Below are 6,000 nucleotides of genomic sequence, written 5' to 3' on the forward strand. Positions count from 1 at the left end.
ACAGGGCACGCCCAAATCCCTCCATCTTAGAACTTCTGACCCCCATGTACAAAACTTAGACCCCTCTGTACAAGGCCTAAACCCCCCCTGTACAGCACTCAAAGATTCTTCCTTTCACTTTGTGACTACTTCTACTATAATATCTAAACTTTTGTGATTTCTTGTTCTTCCTGCAAGGTTAGTAAATTGTTCCATGGATCAGATTCAAAGCCACAGGGGTTTCCAGCTACATGCCAGGGTCTCAAATGCTTCTGACCTGGGCCTGGAACATCCAAGAATGTCCGAGGGACATTCTGGGTTCTGACAAAACCCCAAATTAAAAAAATAAACCAAGCGGCTGTTTGAATGTACATCTGCAATTGGGTTTGCAGGCAGAATGAAGCAGATGAGAGAGGAGGCACTTGCAGTGTTTTTTTCTGTTTGGCTTGGGTTGTTGGAGTTTTTTGTGAACCTGTTTATAAAAGCCAGTGTCATGCCTGGGGGTTTTGGCACCTCTGGGTATGACTCACCAGGGTCCGTTAGAGCAGATGCTGCCTCCCAGTCTGAGTTTAGCAGAACATCCCTTACCAGCGGGACTCAGCAAACCCAATCCCTGGGGCTTTGAGCCTGATTATCCCACAGAGATGCCCACCTGCCTTCCAGCAGCTTCCCCTTAAAACCCCTTTTGTTTTATAAAAAGTGAAGGGGGGGATGAGGGGAGAGGACAGACACACATCCTCCCCTGCTCTTACACAGGCCTGGAGAGCTGGCAACCAGGATGTGAATTGATTACCATCAAGGCAGGCTCTAAACACCTACTGACAGGTCTCCAGGAGATCTGGGAGAGCAGATGGGAATCCCTTATCCACTGGGGACCACGGGATGGCTGCTGATGTCATACTCTGGCTGCACGCTTTGGGCTTGCATGACAATCCCCCTGCCCTCCTCAGCCAGCTCAAAACTGACAGATAAACCATGGGAAAAAAATGCACATTATTTTGCTGGTGAGGTCCTAGTTAGCTTTTAACCACCACTTCTTATTTTTATTGCAAAATACTACAGAAATAGTCTGAATTTTCAATTTACCTCTGGTGGTAAAAAAAAACACCAAACAACAGCAGCATTACCAAAGATCTTTAAATAGGACATTTTGGAGACACATGATAAGAAACTCAGAAATTCATTCTGTGGGAGGTTAATAGTCCCAGAACACTCAGGGGTAACTTCCTTGGCAGCCAACATACCACAATGCTGTTTTTCAAGGAAGAGACTTGAGCAAAGGCAAACTGCAGTGTATATACTGGCCTATGGAGCTCCATCACCTCAGGAGAGACCTGTCTACACCCCTGGGGAGCCAGCCAACACCTTCATTTTGAGTAGAGAAAAAACAATATGAGGAATGTAATCCCCAAGTCTAAGGGGACATTTTCAGAATACCTTTTCTGTGCCCCAGCAGGAGAGGATGGTGCCTGCTTATCCAAAATCCCCATGACCATCTCTACAAGCTGAGTCAAAGCCTGTGACAGTGCAGGGGGTTGCACTTGCCTTGCAGCCTCAGGGGAGAGGGATGCAGCAAGCAGAGACCTGTAGCTGAGCCTGATCTTTCTGTTTCTAATAAACTCAACAAATGGTTCCCATCTGCCTGGCCTGTCTCTCTGACATCTTTAAATATTTATATCAATGTATCTATGGTGATAGCTCAGGTTATATAAGTGTGTGGCGGGGAAGGACAGCATCAGTTCCTGCTGGAGCTCCAGTTGAGGGAGTGAAAACCCAAGTGGGCTTCCTATCCAAGCAGATGCTCTCTTCTTAGCTCATGAGCCCAGAAAGTGAACACTCATTCTTCTCAGGGCATCAGAGAAGAGTGAGTCACAGCTGGGCTGAGCTGTGCTTTGGGAGGTGCCAGAGCCCAGCTCATCAATGCAGAGAGCTTTTATTGTATAATCAATGTATAATTCATTAGTAGGTGAATAAAGACTGGAATAGTTTATTGCTGATGTAATAGGGCTAAAAAGAAACCAAGCACATCCGTGAGCAAGCTGCTGCACATAGGGGTTAAACAATAGCACATAGTGATGCTGAGGGGAGACGGGGATTCTGTCTTGGGATAATATAAACAACCCAGCAGCTGATTGCCAGTGACTCTGGGATGAGCAACACAGGGATATGCATCTTCTTGGCAAGAAATGCTGGGAAGGAAATTTCTTCTTTGCTTGCTGGAGTCTAAGGGAATAGCAACTAGCAGACAGCAAGGCTTTAGCTGTTGGTGAGCACCTCCAGGCTTGTCTGAACATATTTCTCCCAAGATGTGCCACTTCCTTGCAAGCTGAACAACCACCACATATATCCGTTCCAGATAAAGAGATGGGGTTTTCTCCCTTGACCCTCCTGGCAGGAGTAGATATGCAGTTTGCCTCCAGGTATGAATCTGTTGAGGCACCCCCAAACGCCAGGTGATGAAGGTAGCAGTAGTTTTTGTGAGAGGGATGGCATTGTGGGAGTGGAGTGGGTTCACCAGCAGGCCTGCAGTCAGTTATGGGTTTGACAGCTCTGGCCAAAAGCTGCAAAACACACACAGCCTGTGTTTTTCCAAAACAGCCTCTGAGACTTCTCCAGAGCTCTCTCTCTTCACTCCCGGGCTCGTCCCCGCTGTCCCACACATTGCTACATCTCTCAGTAGACAGGTTTGATCCTTGCTGCCAGTTGCTCATTCTGCCAGAAGAGGAACTACATAGTTAAGAAACAGATCACTTTTCCCTTCAGCAGCATTTTACGAACAGAGAGAGCTGCAATGACACTTCAGATGAAAGTTGCAGGATGTGTGTGATCTAACTGTGTTCACTGCAGCTTCTGACAACTGCTTTCAGCTGTGCTGGCCAAGATCTGTGTGGGGCATCTTCCACCTCTGGCTGCATTTCTAGAGGAGAATTATAGCCAGCTGCTTTTCCAAATGCATTACTTTTGCATCTGGTTAGAAAAACATGTGTCTATCAACTATTACTTCCAAAAATATTTTGTTCGTCTGCAGCTTATAAACACAGCTTTACCTTGGCAGGAGTTGGCTTCCTTACACTCCAGCACTGCAAGGGTCCACCCAGATTTGCCAACTTCTAAGGCTTTGGAAGGACTTACTCAGCAGTGTCTTCTCTAGGAGCATGCTGCAGGCGTCAATCCAAGCTGCATAGTGAAGGGGCTGCTGTACGAAGAAGTTGTATTTCAAGGACAGTAGGAACTCTCAAACCCATGGTCAAAAGGGCAGGAAATAACAAAGCAGTTTGAAGTCAAGACAGCACACCACAAGATTGAAAGATTCTCACTCTCCTCACCACCAAATCTCTGTAAAGAGTTACTGTATTATATAACCAGTGCTTTCCACAAGTGCTCTAAGCATCATCCACTGCCATCAGAGAGAGTGGAAAAGCTGGCAAAGCTCCTCTGGCTCATAAGCAAGCTGTGGTCAGTCCAGCCATGAGCATATGGTGAGCCCCATGCAGGGTCTCTATGGAATTTAATGCCCCTGTTGGCAGAGCAGTGCCTGAGCAGTGCATGGGCAGTGAAAGGTGGAGAGTAGCACAAAAGGTGCTTGCTGCTCCTGTGGGCTGATGCTCCCCAGCCCCACAGGCTTATAGGTAGCCCTAAGGGTGGCCATACAGGCCAGAGCAACCTGACCTTATGCTGGTCCCTCTTCCTGTGTCCTCAGATAGAACTGGGGGGTTGTCTAAAGTAAAAGGAAAAACATAACTCATGAGCAGAAGCATGCTCAGAGAGAGGCAGACTGCAAAGTGCCCAGATGATCTTAGTGGAAATAACTGATAATTGCCGCAACTTAATTGACAAGTATCTGGAGCCAATTCACAATGAAATATTTAATTTTGCACCTTTGGTCTTAAAATTCTATTTTTTTTTTCTCCCTCATATGCCTACATAAATAGGATTTCTTTCCTAGCAGAATGTGAGTGTTGACATGCTTATAACAAACAGCTTCCTCTAGAGCAAGCCCCAGGAAGGCTTACTGCTCTACAGGTGTTTCCTTGTCTAGCTGCAGGTTTGCATCCCCAGTGCTCAGCTCCGTGCTTTTCTCCCAGCAAAATCTCTCTCTCACATGTTGCAGCGTGCAGCTATGCAAATGGAGCAAAAAGGCTTTGTGAATTTGAGATGGGAGTTTCTATTTCCTAAACCTAAAGCTGGAGTTTCTATTCTGTATTTTTACATGTATTCATCCTTCCCCCTGGAGTTATTCCCATTGGATTTTACCTATAATGTATTCACACTGGGCATTGTTCTATTGGTTTCACCTTATCTCTTATTTTCCCTATAAAACCTTTGTCTGGACCCCAGATCGGGGTCACTTGTATGTGCGGCAATCGGGCAAATACAACCTACTTTGGACTGCACAACAAGTGTCCAATCTCTTGAGTCTCTTTATCCCGGTCTTGCTCGCGCTCTCTAAACAACTCTGTCCATATCAGACGAACCCACAAAGGTGTTTGTTGCCTCTCTCTCTCTCCGGCGGTTCCCGGAAGCGCCTGGCCAGTGCTCCGGGAAACTGTAACCGGGCGAAAACAAGGAAGTCAGAGAGAGGAGAAAAGAAAAAAAAAGCAACAAGTGGCGCCCAATGTGGGGCTTTGATGCGGAAACTGTTTTCATAGCGCGGCAGATAGCGCTCAGGTTTGGGGCTTTTCCAGACGCAGGAGACACGGCTGCTGGCGCCACCACCATTGAGCCGCCAGAGTCCGCCCGGCAGGAAAAGCCGATTGGACCACAGCGAGTCCGAGGGGGCTTCCGCTCCCTCCGCTCAGCTCCGCAGAACTATCGCCGCTGAGAAACTCCTCTGGCTCCTGCCGGCTTCCAGGTTTCCAGCGGACCGAGGACGCAACTTCTGCACACCCCAGAAGACGTCTTCAGACCGGGAACCGCTGCTGTTTTTTGTTTTCTAAGGGTCGACGGATCGGTAAGATTCAATACTAATGCGGGAAGGCCCCGGTTAGTGGATCTGGGTGGAGGCAACCCCTGTTCCCGCGGAGGGAGAGGACACGTAAGCGCGCTGCGTGCGGGGTAGCTGCCATCGGGTTTTAGACTTTTTTAGGTTTTTTTTCTCTGTTTTTTCAGCAGCAGGCGGGTGAGGCTTGCTGGTGGGCAACATGGGTGGAAAGTTGTCCAAGCAGCAAAAAGAGATTTATTACAAAGTAAAAGTAACCCTGACAGAGTCAGGAGAAAGTTTTTCTAAAAGTTTTGTGAAAAAGTTTATAAAGTGGTTGACTTTAAAGTTTCCAAACGTCTCAGTTCAGGATGTGAGGCAGAAAGTCTTTTGGAAGAGGGTTGGCACAGTTTTAACAGAAGGCACCAAGAAGGGGGATCCTTCAGTGAAAAAGGCTTTCACGAGGATCTTTTTGTTAGTGTATGACATTGTTAAAGTGGGTGCAGACAGTCGGGAAACGCGGGAAACTGAAGAGTCCATCTGCTTTAGTTCCCCCGTCTCCCCGACCCCCACAGTCTGAAAATGCTAATCGCTCTGTTGAAACTTCTGTTCCTAAACCTTCTGCTTCTTTTCAGAGTTGTTGCTGTTCCCAAAACTTCTGTACTCCTTCTAACCCCTTCCCTCACCCCCCACGGGACGAACCACCACAAAATGGCGGCGGCTGCGTGGCGGGGGTCTTTGTCTCATCGCCAGATGGACAAAGAAGCGCGGCGGGAACTCCTCCTTCCCAGGTACCCCCCCACACCAGTCCCTGACCCTCTTTCCCTTTGTCCTGACCCCTCCTCCTCCTCTCTTGCAGCAGACCAAACCCCTCCAAAATGCTACTGCAGGCCTCTGCCCACAGCACTGCCCCTCCAGGTGGTTCCTTCAGCTCCACCCCTCGAGGTTGCATCACCCGATCCCGCCCTGCTCCACACAGCATCACCAACCTCAGCCACTCCCACACAAACCTCCACCCCCGAGTCTCCGGGCCCTGCCCCCCCTCCTCCTGTTTCCCAAGGCCTGGCCTCTGGTTCCCATGGCGACAGGAAAGGTGGGGAGGC

Source organism: Vidua macroura, chromosome 6 (genome assembly GCF_024509145.1).
Source record: "Vidua macroura isolate BioBank_ID:100142 chromosome 6, ASM2450914v1, whole genome shotgun sequence".
Lineage (NCBI taxonomy): Eukaryota > Metazoa > Chordata > Aves > Passeriformes > Viduidae > Vidua > Vidua macroura.